The sequence below is a fragment of the Schistocerca gregaria genome, chromosome 2, assembly GCF_023897955.1.
Source record: "Schistocerca gregaria isolate iqSchGreg1 chromosome 2, iqSchGreg1.2, whole genome shotgun sequence".
NCBI lineage: Eukaryota > Metazoa > Arthropoda > Insecta > Orthoptera > Acrididae > Schistocerca > Schistocerca gregaria.
Window position 1 is genome coordinate 782,519,938 of NC_064921.1, and position 21,309 is coordinate 782,541,246.

General features: G+C 45.7%; 1 protein-coding gene and 1 long non-coding RNA gene across 6 annotated transcripts in view; both read right to left on the reverse strand.

Annotated features, from left to right (window-relative positions):
- Window positions 1-21,309, reverse strand: part of LOC126335033 (NAD kinase-like) — a 904,299-nt gene that overhangs the window by 810,124 nt on the left and 72,866 nt on the right. The window lies entirely within an intron of this gene.
- On the reverse strand, window positions 5,061-18,642 carry LOC126335034 (uncharacterized). The gene is made up of 2 exons (XR_007564803.1): window positions 18,415-18,642; window positions 5,061-5,500 (listed from the first exon to the last, which is right to left on the reverse strand). It is a non-coding gene; the product is annotated as an uncharacterized LOC126335034 (long non-coding RNA).

Consider the following 21,309-nt stretch of genomic DNA (forward strand, 5'->3'; position numbering starts at 1 on the left):
CTACTTCCGACTGTAAAATATCAAAGGACATCATACTGGTGCCAGTTTAGCAACAGAAGTGCGATTTTCTGTAGGAAGAAATAACCAGTTTTCTCGTTCCGGTATCGCCGAAAAACGGGATACAAAAGCATGACTCGGTGCAGTGGAAAGGGATGTGTAGAAGTTTCTACTGGAATTACCGCGGTTTAATAACGGCTCGAGGAAATGCTATCGGTTTGCAGCAGGAAGCCAGCAGCAGAGTGAGCTGAAACTGTTAGCACCTGTTTGTGAGTCCGCCGTGTCGCAAGGCGGCGGCGGGAGGGGCCCGGCGCGGCCCACGTGCCGCGCACGTTGCGCAACCACGTGGCGACCTCGTCTGATTTATGGGCCGTCGCTCCTCATCGCAGAGGACACGCCTTCCACACACACCGGCCGGTCACAGGAAAAAAACAGAACCTAAAGTGGCCGCCCGCCCCAGGAGCCTCGCGTGGTTCTCTGCCTTACGTCTACACCTCTTGTAGTTATTACATTTCATTTACCACCCCGAAATAATCAAGCTGCAACCAGTAAATTTCATAAAAGGCCTTCTCTACACGTTTTTCCTCGAATGCAACGTATTTTTTCCCAATTATGTGCGAGTTGGCGGAAGCATTTTGGATGTTCGGTAAATGTTGCACCTCCAAATCACCCCGTCCCCATTCTGGAAATTCTAGCCAAGCAACGGTTTCTTCATCCGAGGAAAGAGGAGGAACTCAATGGTTGCCATGTCAGAATAACACGGATGGTGAGGCCAAGTGTTTTGCCAGACCAAAGAAGCACCGTCTCTGAGTGTATCCTGCTCATGTCCTGGGGCGTTACCGAACGATGTGGCGCAGTGGTTAGCACACTGGACTCGCATTCGGGAGGACGACGGTTCAAACCCGCGTCCGTCCATCTTCATTTAGGTTTTCCATTATTTCCCTAAATCGTTTCAGACAAATGTCAGGATGGTTCTATCGAAAGTCACGGCCGATTTCCTTCCCCATCCTAATCCGATGGGACCGATGACCTCGCTGTTGGGTCACTACCCAATTCAACCAACCAACCAACCGGGGGCGTTCTCATGAAGCAAACGACACCGCGACGCTTCGATTCGGTACCCTTCTGCATTATTTAGGGCATTTCGCCAGTATGCTCCTGCAGTATATTCCCCCTAGAAGCATAATCTGTTAGAACCAAACCATGGCATTCGGTATCGCCTTGCCTGAGGAAGGCTACGCCCCCGTATTTTTGGCGGTGGTGAAACCACACGTCTGTACCGCTTGTTTTGCTCCTTTGTGTCAGGTAGTGATACACTCAGGGTTCGTCCATGTCAATTGGGAATCCACAGACGCCACCTGATCTGCCCTCAAACACTTCTACGTTTCCGCAGCTCCCTCGGTGCAGCCGGCTTTCTCGAGATGAATCCAGCGGGTGACGACCTTTGACAAACTCAAAATATCATGCAAGATTTTGAAAACTGAACGATGACTGATTTGCGCTGTTACCACTATCGCCGGTCTTGGAGCACCGTGGTCTTCCCTGCTCTTGCGATATCCAGTTCTCTACAGAGCGCTACTCTGCCCCTTAGGTCTTCTTTGATCACACTGGAAGCTTCTGGGGACCTGACCAAAGCTTCACTGTGCGCCGTGCCGCACACTTCCACCGCTTCCGCGAAGCTGTTGCTCTTCAAAGGAAGAGAACGAATTATTGCACGATATTCCACTTCGTGGGCTGGTTGCGTTATTTTTATTGTGGCGCCTCTATCGGCGTGCTACGGTACTGTGATGCGAGTATTTTAATTATGTGCCAGGCTGCAGACATGCACCTGAAAGAAAACAACTGTGCGCCTTTATTTTTTCGATGTCTGTGAACATGGTGCGGCGTTTAAATCCGGACAAATGAAACTTTTTTTTAAAAGCAAATTTACTGAAACAAAACTCAAATGAAAATCCTTTTACATGTAATTAGTCGTATCTTTCTAGAAGAGTAACATGCCCGCCCCCCTGCCGCCTTAGCCGCAATGACCACCTCCAATCTTGTCCTGAAGCGGCGGTCGCACGCACTCTTTAAAACAGCACTGTCCATATTCACGAATTCTGCTTCGATAGCGCTGCGTAGAGATGTGACATTAGGGTGCTCCGAACATAGTAGTCGTGGAGTTTCAAATCCGGCCTATTCGGGGGCCAGAACTCCTTTGACCAGAACATGTCATCGTTATCCGTGGGCCAGGTTTGGACTAAATGGCTCGTACAAGGTCTCCGAGGCATTGTTCGCTCGCTGACATTCAATACTGACGCCAGTCTCCTCAGAGATTGCCCCGGGTCCTCCGAAATCAGCGTGTGAGCGTTTTCGACGACTGCCGCAGTACGTGACACGCGATGCTTCGAATGAGGTTTCCTCGCCGGGTTCCCCAGACTTCTCCGAAGCATTATACTTGGCCACAATATCGTAAACAGTTGATCTAGGGTACCCGAAGAATTTAACTATTTCAGTGGGCGAACGCCCATCGCGAAGACGTCTGATAATAGCGGCTCTTCGGTTGTACTCCGCGCTTGTCTGTAACATCTCGGCCATTTTGAGGTTCCGGCTATTTACTACTGTATAGCTACACTATTGATGACATACATCTGGAGACAGCGTCTGCCGTAAAATATCTAGGCGTAACTATCCACAACGACCTTAAGTGGAATGACCACATAAAGTAGATAGTGGGAAAAGCAGATACCAGACTCCGATTTATCGGAAGAACCATAAGGAAATGTAACTCATCCACGAAAGGAGTGGCTTATAAGGCGCTTGTTTGCCAGATTCATGAGTGTTGTTCATCTATCTGGGACCTCAATCACGTAGGATCGACAGAGGGGATAGAGAAGATCCAACGAAGAGCAGCGCGTTTCGTCACTGGATCGTTTAGCTGGCAAGAGAGCGTTACGGAGATACTAAACAAACTCCACTGGCAGCCATTACAAGAGAGGAGTTGTGTTGAAATTTCGGGACTTTTCAGGAGGAGTCGGACAACATATTACTTCCCCCGATATACATCTCGCGCATTGACCACGAGGAGAAAATTCGAGGAATTAGAGCCAATACAGAGGCTTACCGACAATCATTCTTCCCACGTAATGTTCGCGAGTGGAACAGGGTTGGGGGGATCAGATAGTGGCACCGAAAATACCCTCCGCCACACACCATTAGGTGGCTTGCGGATATGATGTAGATATTACTGGATGCCTATGGCTTTCAAGAACGCCATCGCAACCTCCGGCGGAACTAGGATATCGCAAGAAATTCAAATTGTCCGGATTCGAGCGCTACACCCTGTATTCACCTTGTATTGATCGATTATTACCTTCGTATGTTTCGTCGAGTTTCGCTGAAAAGCGCTGGTTGGTCACTAATGACTTCTTTTTCCTTCCGTTCCCCAATTTTATGCAAGTCCGGAAACAAACTCCACGACGACAGTAATGCATTCAAATACGGCAACCACCTGACCGGCGAGGTGACGCAGTGGTTAGCAAACAGGATTCGTATTCGGGAGGAAGACGGCTCAAACCCGCATGCGGCTATCCAGATTTAGGTTTTCCGTGATTTCCCAGGCAAATGCCGGGATGGTTCCTTTGAAGGGGCACGGCCAATTTCCTTCCCCATCCTTGACACTATCCAAGCTTGTCCATCTTTAAAGACCTCGATGTCGACGGCACGTTAATCATAATCTTCCTTCCTTCTTCCGCAAACCACCTACTCGGCCCGAGTTAAGAAACCGAACTTTCTATGATATCACAGAAATGACAGTGACTGTGGTAAATCAAAACAATGTATGTAGAAGTTGCGTACAGTCACTGAATAACTTTTTTCAAATTATGCCTCCCGATACTTCAGACCTCGTGAATCCATCTTCAGGTGCAGTGCCTCTTAGTGTCGACATGCGTCATCTTAAATGATTTCTTGTTTTTTTTTTTTTTGCTATCAAAAACCACGTCATATAGAGTGCATACTTCGAATATTAAACTGCTCTCTAAAACTTAAGGACAAGGTATGTGTATTACACCGAGGACCTAGAAAAGACGGAGAGGTTTCGTCCAGCCGTAGCCCTCAGTGGTTAACAATCCAAAAACAGGCCACAGCAGTCCATCCACCCCACCGCAATCGCCGACATTGAGTAATTCAGGCCGAATAAGGGGAACCAGCCCGCATTCGACGAGGCAGATGGAAAACTGCCTTAAAAGCCATCCACAGGCTGGTCGGCACACCGAACCTCGACACTAATCCGCACGGAAAGAGCAGCGCGCTAGACCGCGTGGGTAGCCGGGCAGGGTTGAAGACGAGCTAGATGAAGCAACGTAACATTTTAACAACATGGTAGAAATGAATGGAAGTGCGGAATCAAGTGGCGAGATGTCTCCCAGTCGTGCACAGAAGGTTGGACGTCACACGGAGTGGGGCTAGCGTGACTGTAACGCCAAATGGGGCTGTAGGAAACGCTTCCAGCCTTTTGTAATATCCAAGTCGGCACCATAAATGGTGACTTCGGTGTAATTATTGTCTTTGAATGAAAGTTCAAAAATGGTTCAAATGGCTCTGAGAACTACGGGACTCAATATTTGAGGTCATCGGTCCTCTAGAACTTAGAACTACTTAAACCTAACTAACCTAAGGACATCACACGCATCCATCCCCCAGGCAGGATTCGAACCTGCGACCGCAGCGGTCGCGCGGTTCCAGACGGAAGCGTCTAGAACCGCTCGGCCACTCCGGCCGGCTTGAATGAAAGTGCTATTTCTCATTGTCTCATTGCGTATTTCTTTCAATTACTTTCTGTACTACACTGTAGCAGTTCTTTCTACGTATGGTCAACGTTTCATTGAGCTATGTTACTTGACAACGACACATCATACGAAAATTACTTTTATCCTTAAGTTTTGCACACCATTCTACGATGAAAGATTATTGTTATAAATGGAATCATTCCTTACCACTGTAGTAGTTGTGACCAGACGAAAGGTCAATAGTGTGACCTTAATGTGGGTTCTTTGATTGGGTGAGGAGGCACACAGGAACTATTAACTCATGAAATATTAGTTCTCTTTATTACTATAATGAATGAAAGATTTACTTAACTTTGATACACTTCTTTGTCACAGGATTACTGGACAATGTACAAGTGTCATTGACTAGCAAAGCACCAGCTGATGAATTAATTAACAAACTCTTCTCTTAAGGTCTAATGTTCAGCATTTACTGAAGTAAAAGTTGACCAGGAACTTTAACAACTTCTTGTTTCTACACTACGATGTTGACTCCTCCGGGAGACGTCACGACCTGGGCTGAGCTCTTGCATGTTCGACATTATGTTGACCTCTTCGTGACGGCGCTGCTGTGCTGACAGTAAGGCGTGGTCTTCTTGGAGAGCCTCCCATTTGTTGTTGCGGATTGCAGGAAGCCCTCCATAATATCTGTGGTATCGATTCGCGCTGGCGACACTGCTGTGGCACTGCTATCTCTGGGCGATAACACAGTAATTACGTAACACAGCTCCAGAAACAAAGAATACGGTATAATACACCATAGTAAGACCGCCACACTTCATGTAGAAACTTATGGAGGATACTAAACTGCTACTTATTTGGTGTCTCCCTGTCAATTTCAGAGACTGGAGGCATATTAATATGTAATTAACAGTGTTACTCTTTATCTGACATACTTTTCAACGGATTAATGATAAAGATTGGGTGACGCAAGGAAAGTAGCTACATTATGGGCAATAAGCATATTACAGAAATGGTAGCATTCCACCGCATTCACAAAATTCAATATTCACATACCACCGTATACCAATAGGAAATTAAGACAACATTTAACACACAAAAACACATACAGACGAAAATTGAAACAATATTGTATGCAAATTTAGATATGAAAATTCTTCTGCGTATCATACAAGGGAGAATGAAATAAAATATTCGAAACGCTTTCAAGAATGTAGTGACATATTTCAACTGAACCACTTCAAGAACTCATAGTCACAGACGTGTAGGATACAGAAAACAAAATACATCCTCACTATCCTCCACACTACAGCTGACAAGAAACAGCTCAATTTAGAAGAAAAGTTGAAGATTATATGAATTTAGGTAGCACTAAATTCAGTGTATAAGTAAAGTGAATTCTACAGCTGCGACCTTTTACTACTTTACAGACCTAATTTACAAATAGTTAATATGGCAACACATTAGTATCCTCAGGAGTTATATCGTGGGTGCTTTATAAACTATCTGCAATCTTTAGTTTGTTGACATGAAATGTTTATATCGAATAGGAAACTGTAGCGAATGCTATTTTGAAATATGTTACACTCTCTTTACTGTGTTTCTCGAACTATTTTGCGATGGTAGACTGATACGAAATGGCTCTATCCGTAATAGTGTAACCTTCTTTATAGTAATATTCCTCGAATATAATGTACATAACGTGGTTTTCATGAACATGAGATACAACAAACTACGTAAAATACGCAGGTAGTTCTGAAAGTAAGTTACACATGTCTCACACTAAGATCATTGCGCAACTTGAGTACCTCACTGTCAGAAGTGGGTAAAGGTTCCGGATTTAGTGCAGACACAGTTCTGGTTCTGTAAGTATGATACCGCAGTGTGAGAGCGAAGTGGTGAAGCAATTGGAAACGTTCTCCAATGTTGAAGTGAGCGAGACAGTATGAGTCTTTTGAGGAAACAAAATTTTGTAAATTGCACACAGATTCACTGTGAAGTTCTGCGATATACTGACCAAATGCAACGCTCCATCCAGCCGTAGTGACATGGTGCCACCAAAATTCGGTGACGCTGTTCGGGCAACCCACATCTTGCACGACGCGATTTACACCTTTTCGGCAAACTGAAAGAACATCTGGGAGAGAAGGAGATTTTTCAGCGATGAGGACGTTCATACGCTGGTTCTCAAATGGTTAAAATGGCTCTACGTGCTATGGGACTTAACATCTGAGGTCATCAGTCACTTAGAACTACTAACTAACCTAAGGACGACACACACATCCATGTCCGAGGCAGGATTCGAACCTGCGACCGTAGCGGTCGCGCGGTTCCAAAATGAAGCGCTTAGAACCGCTCGGCGGGCTACGGTGCTTCTCGACTGGCTCCGTGGACAATATACAAAACTATCCGACGTTTAGGCCACTATTGCAAAAGGAAAGTGTCAGTTCAGCACAAAGCCTTGAAGAAGGCCTTTTCCAATAGTGGCCGAAACGTCGGACTATTTTATATACTGACGATGCGGTCAACAGCCCAGAAGAATTGTATTGACAGTGATAACGGCCGCGGAAGACTACGCTTACGTATCAGCAGAAGGTTAATACAGTTATTTACAACACGGTGGCTATGCTGAAATATAGTGTTATGTATTCAATAAAAATGACTTTGTATGCCATAACAACGTGTAACTTACATTTCGAAGTTCCCTCGCAACATGCTGACGCTGTTAAGAGCGGAAGCAGCTGACGATGGTTCTACAGCCTCCGAAATTCATTCCAGTGCCTTAATTAAATTACTATTTTTTGCATCTGCAGGCGGAATTCATAAATCATTGATTTCTACAATTAAATACCTGATTGGGCACTTGGAGTCTTGTTCAATACATGTAACTCAACAACAAATGGTCCGCCTCCGGTAGCTGAGTGGTCAGCGCGAAAGAATGTGAGTCCCAACGGTCGGGGTTAGATTCCCGGCTGGGTCGGAGATTTTCTCCGCTCAGGGACTGGGTGTTGCGTTGTCCTAATCATTACCATTTCATCCCCATCGACGCGCAAGTCGCCAAAGTGGCGTCAAATCGAAACGCTTGCACCCGGCGAACGGTCGACCCGACGGGAGGCCCTAGACACACGACATTTCACTAACAAATGCATATGATTTGCAGAAGCACAAGCCCACACTTCGATTCTGTACTGTGGGAGGATGCAGACAGAGAGAAAGAGAGAGAGAGAGAGAGAGAGAGAGAGAGAGAGAGAGAGAGAGAGAGAGAGAGACAGAGAGTCGTTTGGCACTGCTGGATGGGAGACCCTGAAGGGTTATTTAAGCCACCTAATCGAAAGGGTTCTTGCAACGCACACTGTGACTTGCTTCCTCGTGGCGTGTGTTGTACCTGGGGTGTATTTATTGAGTGTAGATGACAGTAATGAGTGTATGAGTGTGTGTACAATGTCGTTTCATGTCTGTGCTGTAAGATGATAAAAACTCCTCTCGAATAGCGCCCCCTGTTGCAGAGCTACATTCCCTATCCGACACATACATCACAATCAACAGCATCGGATGCCCTCATTACAAGTGACACTGTGGACAGGTCTGGAATGTAATGCACTGCCGCAAAGTCTGACCGCGAGGAACTTTACGGCATCTGATTTCCTCCACATACCAGTCAAATAATGGTAGCGACATTTTCTTCCAACAGCATTGTACTGGGAGATGAAGAAGCTTGCACAGGATAGAGTAGCATGGAGAGCTGCATCAAACCAGTCTCAGGACTGAAGACCACAACAACAACAGCAAGATTCGAGCTGGAAGCGCCACCACACAGGGGTTCTCAGGATGCCTGTTATCGCTGAAACAACTGGTTATATCGGATTTTTTTACACGCCGCTTTAACCAGAGTGTTAAAACCGTTCAGAGTAACAGGTTTCGGACATATCCGATTTTCCGTTTCTGCTACTATTACTTCCTGTAATAAATTGAACTAAGATTGAAAAATGTTGACTGTGTCTGTTTCAAGATACACAGAATCTAAATATAAAATTAAACAGGCAAATGAAAGAAAACTTAGTGTGTGCACTATTCATTGCTTTCCTGGAAAAATGATAAGTGGTTGAAAACTGCGGTACCACATATCTATACCTCTCCACAGGCGTCGCAGTTGGCAACGAAATTGCGAGTTTCCGTCAGACATCAATAGCAGTCGTCCGGGATCCAGCCGACACAATGGAGCACGCCTGCTGAGCCGCGCCTCCGTCAGCTCCGTACCACAAGCGCCCTCTGCCGCCGCGATACAGGACGGCTGGCGGCAGCCACACAGCCCACTTACATTCGGAACCTCTTCTTATGTGGCGTTACGCAGACGCCGCCTAGTCGTGGCTCTGACACTGGCGTCCATGCTTTAGCACAGAGAACCAGACTGTTCCTTGCTGCATTATTTGGTAACGAGCCTTCGTACATTTGGACAAATACAAATTAGGTAGATCTGTTTCACTGAGTCAGCTTGTTCGCTAATCATTTCTGGTCCTGACATCTTGGATATTCGGAAATCCAGCCGGATATTCGCGTCGTTCTCGCACGATATTTCAACAGCGTGTCTCGCTGTCTTCTTCAGGTGCTACCTGAGACTCGTCCTTGGGTCGATCCAGTATTTATGCCTGGAAGGAGCTGGGTGTTCCGCCCTCGGTCCGGGCGCGGACGGCACGGACGACAGTCGGAACATCCGCGACTGGAGGGGTCCATTGAAGCCGAGTCTGGCGGGCGCGGACCACACAGGGAACACTCGACTCGGCGCGGACCGAAGAGGTATCTCGAAAACCGGACATTTCATGTCCGCACCAGACCCATCAAAGCAGGAGTACCTCAGGGAAGTGTACTGAGACCACTGTTATACACCTTGTACACATCCGACCTGCCATCGACGGCCAGAACACACCAATCTGTATATGCCGACGATACAGCCATCTTCTCCCGAAGTATGGATGCTACACAACTCCAGGCAAGACTGCAACAAGCATGTAATAAGCTGAGTGAATGGGCGACGAAATGGCGATTGTCTTTCTACGCCACGAAGACGCAATATCTATTTGGAGAATATCTCTCCCGCCTAACATACAGCCTATTGAGATATGGGGCACCCCAGTTCCATGGTCAAAAACAGCAAAACACCTGCATGTGACCCTTGATAGGCGATTGACATGGCAACCTCATATAGAAAACATTCGAGAGAAAGCCAGGAGAAGAATGGTACAGCTTTAGCCACTACTAAAGCTATCGTCAAAACTACCATCAAGACTGAGGGTGATATTGTACCTCACATTGGTGGGACTAATCTTGGACTACGCCGCTGTTGTGTGGGGGCAATGCTCCTCCAACCCACATACAACGGCTGCAAAGAATTCAGAACCGTGCTCTGAAATGGGCACTCCACCGGCCATACCGGTTCCCAACGAACGAACTTCGCCAACTCGCAGGGGTACCCTATTTGAGGGACCGATTCAGAACCACTGCCAAAACCTTTTACGAAAACACACAACAGTCAGATAACGAACTTGTACGAGAACTTTGACACAGGGTGCACTAGGCTGGCCTCCACCAGATGGCCCGACGATCTGCGCAAGTAACAAGACTACACATCTTGTGTATATAGATTTTAAAATTAATTTCATTTTATTTTATTGTATTTATTGTTTATTTATTTTATTATTTTATCTACAAAAGTGAGTGAATGTGTAAGAGAATGTGTTAATTGTAATATGCATGAGTGTGTACAATGTATATATCGTGTGAATGTGTGAGCGAATGAAAAAAAAAATATACAAAAAATAAAAAATAAGAAAATTAAAAATTAAAAAATAAAAAATATTAACATCCAGCCAACGTCTTTTTAAATCATTTAAAAGAAGGAAAAAACATGACAACCAAAAAGCTATTGTTTTTAATGTCAGTTTTTATTATTGAAGGCGTAGCCGCATGGCTTGAACTATTTTCAGACTGGGCAATCCTAGATGCCCCAATATCTTCTGCAGCGAGACCCAAGGACCAGTCTCAGGTAGCACCTGAAGAAGACAGCGAGGCACGCTGTTGAAATATCGTGCGAGAACGACGCGAATATCTGCCTGGATTCCCGAATATCCAAGATGACAAAAGATCGATGGGAAAGCATGAAGAATTATTTCTGCTCCTGTCCAGATTTCCTGGAACGACGCTTGCCACGCCACTCTGTGCCCCACCTGTCCTTACCGTTGTGTAAAAAGTCGTACACAACGAATGGTACAAAAAAAAATTACCGTATTCTCCGATTGATTCTAATTTTTTGAAACTCTGTTGAAAATTCGAGTTGTAATCGTGGATCATACCACCATTTGGGCATTACGTATAGTCAGTGCAAAGGATGAAAACTGGAGTTAAAAAACTCTGTTTTTCGTGTTAATTTGTCCGTTTTCAAGGGTTTCGAGCTGATAATGGCATATTGAGTAGACAGCGGCAGCAGATCAGCAACTTTCTATCTTTATCGTATACTATGAATGAATTTTTGTTAAGTTTTTAATTTATTACTGTTAGTATCGTTTCGTTCCTCACTTTTATTTCGGACAAATTTTTGATCTTTCAAGCAAATGAAGCACTGTACTTCACTGTTACGTCACTTCGTAAAAATACACTCCTGGAAATTGAAATAAGAACACCGTGAATTCATTGTCGCAGGAAGGGGAAACTTTATTGACACATTCCTGGGGTCAGATACATCACATGATCACACAGACAGAACCACAGGCTCATAGAAACAGGCAACAGAGCATGCACAATGTCGGCACTAGTACAGTGTATATCCACCTTTCGCAGCAATGCAGGCTGCTATTCTCCCATGGAGACGATCGTAGAGATGCTGGATGTAGCCCTGTGGAACGGCTTGCCATGCCATTTCCACCTGGCGCCTCAGTTGGACCAGCGTTCGTGCTGGACGTGCAGACCGCGTGAGACGACGCTTCATTCAGTCCCAAACATGCTCAATGGGGGACAGATCCGGAGATCTTGCTGGCCAGGGTAGTTGACTTACACCTTCTAGAGCACGTTGGGTGGCACGGGATACATGCGGACGTGCATTGTCCTGTTGGAACAGCAAGTTCCCTTGCCGGTCTAGGAATGGTAGAACGATGGGTACGATGACGGTTTGGATGTACCGTGCACTATTCAGTGTCCCCTCGACGATCACCAGAGGTGTACGGCCAGTGTAGGAGATCGCTCCCCACACCATGATGCCGGGTGTTGGCCCTGTGTGCCTCGGTCGTATGCAGTCCTGATTGTGGCGCTCACCTGCACGGCGCCAAACACGCATACGACCATCATTGGCACCAAGGCAGAAGCGACTCTCATCGCTGAAGACGACACGTCTCCATTCGTCCCTCCATTCACGCCTGTCGCGACACCACTGGAGGCGGGCTGCACGATGTTGGGGCGTGAGCGGAAGACGGCCTAACGGTGTGCGGGACCATAGCCCAGCTTCATGGAGACGGTTGCGAATGGTCCTCGCCGATACCCCAGGAGCAACAGTGTCCCTAATTTGCTGGGAAGTGGCGGTGCGGTCCCCTACGGCACTGCGTAGGATCCTACGGTCTTGGCGTGCATCCGTGCGTCGCTGCGGTCCGGTCCCAGGTCGACGGGCACGTGCACCTTCCGCCGACCACTGGCGACAACATCGAAGTACTGTGGAGACCTCACGCCCCACGTGTTGAGCAATTCGGCGGTACGTCCACCCGGCCTCCCGCATGCCCGCTATACGCCCTCGCTCAAAGTCCGTGAACTGCACATACGGTTCACGTCCACGCTGTCGCGGCATGCTACCAGTGTTAAAGACTGCGATGGAGCTCCGTATGCCACGGCAAACTGGCTGACACTGACGGCGGCGGTGCACAAATGCTGCGCAGCTAGCGCCATTCGACGGCCAACACCGCGGTTCCTGGTGTGTCGGCTGTGCCGTGCGTGTGATCATTGCTTGTACTGCCCTCTCGCAGTGTCCGGAGCAAGTATGGTTGGTCTGACACACCGGTGTTAATGTGTTCTTTTTTCCATTTCCTGGAGTGTATATCCAGACTAGGGTTGGTGCCATTCTGCAATACAACAGCCGTCGGGCGACGACACCGCGAAACTACCGTATAGACCAGGTGGAGCAAATCTAGCGCACCGACGTACACACGTACATAAAACACTATTGTCTCAGCAATGCTGTAAGACTTTTTGTGCCTGTGTGTCTGTCGCTCGTTTCTGTCGGCATTGTTATCAAAATAGCACACATCGCTTTTCCCAGTTCCCATAAAAACGCAATATTTCAATACACTGCAAACTTTTTTAAAAAAAGAACGTTAATTTAAAAAGGAAAAATTTTAGCGTTGCACTTATGGCTAATTGATATTTCTGTTTTTTACTAGGTTAATAGTAAGAAGAAAAACCACTTTCTTTAACCAAGACCCGACAAATACCGGTTATTCAGAACCAAAATACCGGCATCGGTTTGAACCGGTCGTTTTCCCCATCCCTAAGGTGTGCGCCAAGCGAAGTCGTCGCTCTAGGCGAGAAGGCGCTCTGAGGAACGCTTGGACTGCTCGGCCATCTGCAGAGCGAGCGGCGGCGGCGGCTCCTCCCCGTATGGGGCCTACGTGGGCCACTTACCGCTTGCCGCCACCTAATGGCGCGCGACACGCGATGCGACAGCGCGATGCCACGCGGAAGACTGCTGGCTGCACGGAGCTCCTGCGCACTTGTTAGACGCACTGGGCTCCCAGCAGAGGAGAGCTTGGTTCAAATCCTCATTCAGATATCCCACCCTCGTTTCTCGAGATCAGTTTGTATGAATGTCACGATGGGTCCTTGGTTAGTTAGTTCTTTGGAAGTTCAGCAGATCATAAAAGAAAATATGGAATGAATCAGTTTCACGATTATTATAATGTACTCTGCCAGTGAAAAATATGGCACCGTCTGGCCATTTAAATGATCCCAAAAATATCTTCTGCTGGCTGTCCTTCACAGCTTTGACGAAGTTTAGAAATGACATCATATAACATATTAAGGATTCGGTAAAAGTATCTGAACTACTAACATCATGAATACAGAAAACGTAGCTCAAAAACTATGTTTCGAAACTGTAACAGATATACAGCTTTGGTTAACAGCAAGAGCTACATTGGAATACAGTGAAGTCAAAAAGGAGCACAATGACAAAAAAAATGACTGGAAACTGTATCATGAAATAAGAATCAGACGCCAAGAGCTTAAAAACGCTAAACATTATATACTTCCTGTATAGAGGGTAAAGATCGTTAAATGGCAAAGAATACATCAAATAATAACACGTTCGATCAGCAGGCGTAGTTTGAGACATTCAAATACGTGCAGATTGGCGCTGCACGTGTTGTACCATGCAGGACCGACTAGTAAGCGGCAACGAAGTCAGATTTCATGTAAACCGTTCCAGCAACAACTGTTCAACTATGTGTGAATTCCTAACGGACCAAACTGCTAAGGCCATCGGTCCCTAGACTTGCACATTACTTAAACTAACTTATGATAAGAACAACACATACAACTTTGTCCGAGGGAGGGGCCGCGCAATCCGTGACATGGCGCCTTAAAACGCGCGGCCGTTCCAGCGGCACTGAATACTACAGCCACACCGCGAATATAACTGCCAAAGCCCACATGCATATTGACACTCCCAAGATTGATGATGCTCAACCTTGCACGAATAGACGCATGGAGAGCCACTTTTAACGGTGTTTCCTGTCAAGTAGTCTAAATGCCAGGGAATATAAACAACTTGCATGTATAAGAAGTACAGTTACGGAAAGGCACTTCGGAGAAATAGAAGAAACGGACTGCAATACTACTAGAGCCTAAAACCGACATGGAATTCGTAAAGAACTAAAAATAAAATCTGAACTGAGCCACGCAGTAACGGCTATGTACCGTATAGACATAAAACTAAATTTCGTAAAATTATGTCTCACACACGCGCGCGCGCTCACACACACACACACACACACACACACACACACACACACACAATGTTATTACACGTTCAGAAAATCTTACGCAGAGTAGAAGGAAATATCAAGTAGAAATCAGGTCAGTTTCTGTTAGAAGTTAATTATGTTATCTCTTAAATTCTTTGCATCATTAGGGAGGCGTTCAAAGACGTTTTTGGCTGAATACCTCATTCCTTTCTGTGCTGAGTGAAAGTTGAAGTCAGTTCCCCGTCTAATATTATATTTATGAACGTCACCGTTGTTTTCGAACTCTGATTGAATATTAACAACATGGTTGATAAGAGAGTAAACATACTGTAGGGCTTCTGTGACTTTGCGCAGCTATTTTAAGGGCTCTCTACAAGACACGTTTAAAAAAAAGCGATGTAGATGGCGCTGAGGAAAGTAATCTGATATAAGACACATGGGACCGCAAAGGTCGGGAAATTCCCCAAAAAACTAAAAACTAAAGTCCGTCCGAGCAGGCCACGAAGGCCCAACTGTACCTACCGACCGCCGCGTCATCCTCAGACCACCAGCATCACTGTATGCGGATACGGACGGGCATGTGGTCAGCACATCGCTCTCCCGGCCGTATGTGAGTTTACGAGCCCGGAGGCGCTAATTCTCAGTCAAGTAGCTCCTCAGTTTGCTTCACAAAGGCTGAGTACACACCGCTTGCCAACAGCGCTCGGCAGCCTGGGTGGTGACCAATCCAAGAGCTAGGCCGACAGCGGTTAACTTCGGTTATCTAACGGAAACCAATAAATTCACCAGAAGTGGAATGACAAATGTTGAACACGTGGCGTCACCAGATGACGTACCTCGCCGCACGCGCAGTTACTGTTCTTCTCGATGCTATCTTCGCCGGTAGAGGGCAGTATGGCATATGGCTCTGCTTCCAACATATTTTGTAAATGTGACACGTTGTAAACGTTACAAAATTATTGGGCTCTGTGTGAACAAGAAAAAGCTGTCCTAATATTGTGTTTCCTTCGATTTGTCTTTTTTTTCAGAGCGTATTTGATAAACTCGTAGGTCATTTATTACTATCGATGCAATTCGGTACGTTATACATGTATGTATACAAATATATTTATTATTCCTGCCGCAATATGGCTGGTTTTTTTTGTACTGCACTTCGCAGTTAACCAGCGGAGACTACAGGATCGGTAAATAAAATAATAAATCCTACCTCAATGTAAACACATAACGCAATGCAAAATGATACTGCATGCCAGCCTTAAGAGTCGAAGCCTGAGCCCCACACATCAAATTCGTGCACTTGGGCCCGAAGCCACACCGACGTAAACACGGGAGACGGGTTGAGATGACAGACCGATTGGCTCAACTGCTGCACATGTGGTGAGATACGTCATCTGAGAACGTCGCATGTTCAACATCAGTCATCCACTTTTGCTTTATTTCCCGACATTTGAGGTTCCGTGCGCCTTGTAGTAAACTAATTGTCTCAGCGTCATCTACGTCGCTTCGGGGGTTTTTGAGACGAGTTGCAGCAGATTATGATACCATATGATATTAGTGATTGAAAATATGAAAATTTCCGAAAATATATTATTAAACGCGACGCAAAAATTTCATACTTTAGATATTTAAGGAGATATGTAACATACGACTGCCAGATTACGTTCTTATCAGCATACACACCTCAAATTTTTAGGACATTCGGCTCCATTTATTCATTCACCGCCATGTATTATTTCTAATACTATGATCAGGCCTTGTGCGGCACAAAATTGTATGTATTATTTCATCTACGTTCAGTGGCAACTCATTTGCACAAAAGAAGAAAGAGGAAGCAATGTGTTTAAGAGCATTTCCGTGAAAGCCGCTGGTTTATGCAGATTATTATTGGTTGGTTAGTTGATTTTGGGGAGGGGATCAAACAGCGAGGTTGTCGTTCCCATCAGATTAGGGAAGGATGGGGAAGGAAGTCGGCCGCACCCTTTCAAAGGCACCATCCCAGCCTTCGCCTGAAGCCATTTAGGGAAATCACGGGAAACCTAAACAAGGAAGGGCGGGCGCGGGTTTGAACCGCCGTCCTCCCGAATGCGAGTCCAATGTGCCACCTCGCTCGGTCTGATTATTATACTTGCAATGTCGGCAAAGATAACTTTTCTGTTTCTTGGATGTATGGTGGCAGATATTTCAAATACAAAAGGAACAGCGAACACAATTTCGATACCTCTGATTCTGTATCGACCCCTCCAGGTCACGGCCTACGGTCTTTGTTTCGCAGAGCACGTGCCTCGTCTCTCACGATGGCGTCGTCGTCGAGACTTTACTGTAAACATCCATGTTTCTTTATTTCTTGTCGGGCGGCCTCAAGTTATACTTCAGATATGTGTATCTGCTTACTTTCCGGCGAAGTGTACGCGATTTTTTTGAAAGTTCCAGGAAGATTAAAATTGTGTACAAACAGTCTCGAACCGGAAACTTCGCCTTTCACGGAAATTCTCTAAGTGATTAAGCCAAGCAGTTGCGTGCCATGATTCCCCCTCAGAGCTTCAATTCCACAACTCTTCGCTAAAATACTTAGGAGTAGTCGATCGGAGCAATCTACAGTGGACTGACTGCACAAAATCTGATATCAGGCTGAGATTTACTGGAAGAATCCTAGGGAAAAGAATTTCATCCATAAAAGAAGTGACTTAGAAAACACCCATTCGACCAATTCTTGCTTAATGCTCGTCAATGTGGGACTCATGCCAGATAGGGTGTATAGAGGAGATGGAGAAAGTCCAACGAAGTGAGGCGAAATATGTAATCATCGAACTCTATTGACAATCACGATGAGAGAATCTTTGTTCTTTATGGACAGTCTTATTAGTAAAGTACCAAGAGGATAAGACGAAGATATTGCTTCATCTCCCCGAACGATCACAACGGCAAAAGCAGACAAATGGACAGGGGACTTACCAACAGTCTTTTTTCTGACGTCCCAATGTCGAGTGGAACAGGAAAAGAGGGAGGGAGGGAGGGAGGGAGGGAGGGAGGGAGAGAGAGGGGGGGGAGGAGGAGGAGGAGAAGAAGATACAATAGCACATCACAAAGTGGTATCTGGATTTTATGGAAAATAGCTGTTGATAGAGAGGTACGTTGCTATTTTCCAAACTTCGGAGAATCATAGTAGTACTGAAAAACAACACATCGCAACTTTTTTATCCCCAGCCTAGCGTTGTTTACAGATTGGAACATTTACTCCACAGTGTAAAGTAGAAAAGATGTACTGGACGAACTGAAAATGTAAGGTTGGGTTCAGAGCCGTGCTTGGATAGCTCAGTCGGTAACAGCTTCGTTGCGTCCGAGTAACGATTGACACAAAGATTTAATCTGCCAGTAAGTGGCATATACGTAAGCTGTCTCAAAAGTGGAATCAACGTAGTTTAAAGTTAGTTTAACTACTCCCGATGAAAATTACGTATTTCGTAGTATGTAATTTCAACCAAACGCAATAAAGAAGATTTGCAATCCATTACGAAATTACACCTTTTGTACAGAATGGGTAAACTACAACTGGCCCGAAAATTTGCACGCCAAACACAAATTCTAACACAACTAACGGTTCTTCACCGAACATGCGATTACTGAAGATTATTCTGGTGAATAATGACGCATACCTGGACAGGCTGAAGCTGGCCTCTTCTAAGGAAATGAAAAATTGACGATCCAAATGAACTGATACCATATGATTAAGAAGACAACGCCAGAACAGAACAGGCGCCGGTTGGATTGCCAGCTCTAACTCATGTAGTAAAGAAAATGTGAAACAATAAATGTGCAGATCTTCGGGTACGAGTTGATTCCAAGTTGCACGAAAATTCTGTCCACCCCGACAGTGTGGTGCTTGATTGATGGGACCGAGGAAATTCTTATTAGGATCCAGCAGTTTCACTCAGCATTACTTAGGTCGTGTCCTGCGCAGTCAACACGCAGCTTCCGCGTAGGCACTGTCCATCACAGACGACACGCCACGCTGCCGAAAGTAGGAGCACTAAGATCCTTCAAAAATCGAGCAGGGCGTTTTAACCTTCGCTAGTCATAAACAGTCCAAGTGATTCAGGAAGCGCATATATACAATCGACAAACAAAACTCGATAAAGGCTATAGCGTCTGGATAAATCAATGACCTTGTTCAGTCTGTGTAAGTTAGGAATCCGGAAAGACTCTCCCTCTCTACGCTCTTATAGCAAACACAGTTGAGATGTGAGGTGGTGCTATCTGAGGAGCTCCTCTGCAAACAGATTAGCTTGTGTACACAGCTGACAAGACTAATTTAAATTTCCTGCCGGGTAGTATAGGCCGCGATGAGTCGAGACGTCCAGCGTAGTCTAGACTCTACGAGTTGTGTGTGAGTTTCAAACGTCAATGGGTCCTGGACCACGGTTGCAACTTCGACTCTGCCTATAGCATTTGTCGCTAACTTAGCCTGCATCTGTCGCGAATCTCTCATCCAGCGCACAATCGAAAGCGACCGTTAAAAAGCGCAGGTGGCTCTCTTATATAATAACGGTAAAAGAATGGAACCTCAAAATTACGCTAATATCCTTAACGTCTATTTGCTGCAGAAGTGTTGAGTATATTATAATTTTGAATACAACAAATTTCCTGGCGAGAGAACGCCTCCTATCCACTAAAAAGCATGGATTTAGAAAGTGTCGCTGTACTTTACATTTGTGGGGTTGTTCGTGTAAAGTGTAACTCAGGGCCAACATTCGCCTAGATTCATGCGTGAAACTTTTCAAAATAGCACTACAGTTACATGACACGCTTAGCAACTGTGAGGCAATACATTTCCAAGAGCGAGGGAACGTGTAATGCCAGAACAGGCTGCATCTGCGGTTGCTACGATCACAGCCTACCGTATATAGATGATGAAGTCCCATAATCCTTGACAGAGCGTAGGGTAACTATGCGGGAGACCCGCACCGCCGTACTAGGCAAGGTCCTAGTGGAGGTGGTTTGCCATTGCCTTCCTCCGACCGTAATGGGGATCAATGAAGAAGATGATGATGAAGACGACACAACAATACCCAGTCATCTCAAGGCAGGTGAAAATCCCTGACCCCGCCGGGAATCGAAACCGGGACCTCGTGCTCGGGAAGCGAGAACGCTCATGAGAATTCAGCTATGAATAAGAAGTCTGTACTACAGATTCGCGCGAATAGGGGACACTGCGGCATTTGCCTCCACGTCACGCTTCCCCTGCAGGGCAGTGAGCAGAAGCTAGAACAGCAGCAAGAATTTGCGGAAAAGATGGAGAAGGTGGTTTCAGATCATCGTTCTATCATGCGGGTTTAGTGTTTTAAGGGTTTCCCTAAATATTCTCAAGTGGTCGATACAGGAATGGTTACTCTGGTTTGGCTTACCCATACCTGTTTCGACAGAGCCTACGATGACGTGATGGCTATGCTAATCACCCTTTATTCTGGGCCAGCATCATGCATTTCACAGAGATATGAAAAAGGAAATTCGTGTCAACATTTCCTCTACCTACCTATATAACACTCTTCTGGTCTGACCATTCGCTGCAAGACCTAAAAGAATTCCTTGGGGAAGCCGTCTTGGGTGCTATGACGTACTTACTCAGCAGAATGGGAATCATTGTCAAAGTTGTGTATCAATGTCGATAAAGTTCAGAATTTAATCTCTTAAAATAGAGCATAAACGACCGTGGCGCAGGCTGTACTGATTTCCGAGGATACGAGTTACAACACACCAAATAATGTTCCGAGCCACAGACGAGGCAGAAGTTAAAATAACCAAAGAATCTGAAACTTCCTGGCAGATTAAAACTATGTGCTGAACTGAGACTCGAACTCGGGACCTTTGCCTTTCGCATCAGTGCTTTTGTAAAATTTGGAGGGTAGGAGACGAGATACCGACAGAAGTAAAACTGTGAGGACGAGGCGGGAGTCGTGCTTGGGTAGCTCAGATGGTAGTCGGCACGGTAGCTCAGCGTGTTCGAACAGAGGGTTAGCAGCCCTCTGTAATAAAAAAAAACTGAGTTAATTGATCAACAACGAACTTAAACGGATGTCTTACGACGTCCGTCCCGAGCAGATTAAAAAAAAAAGATAGTAGAGCACTTGTCCGCGAAAGGCAAAGGTCTCGAGTTCGAGTCTCGGTCGGGCACACAGTTTTCATCTGCCAGGAAGTTTCATATCAGCGCACACTCCGCTGCAGAGTGAAAATCTCATTTTGGAACCAAAGAATCTAATATCCTTTTTCCATCCATGAAATAATATTTTTCCACGAATGATATGCATACCTACATTTCAGGATACATCATCCTCTTGTAAGAGATGAAATGTTAGCATAACTAATGCAATTACATACAGTATTCAAATCGTCAGCTTATAACAATGCCGCTAATAACAGTTCCACTGCGAACATGCTCTCCACAATTCTAAATCAGAAGTAAATATGTCCATTGTACAATTAATGTTCCACATTACATCCACAGAGTTTTTATGTCACGAGTGAGTGATTGTCTCTCGCAGTCACAAGGCGTC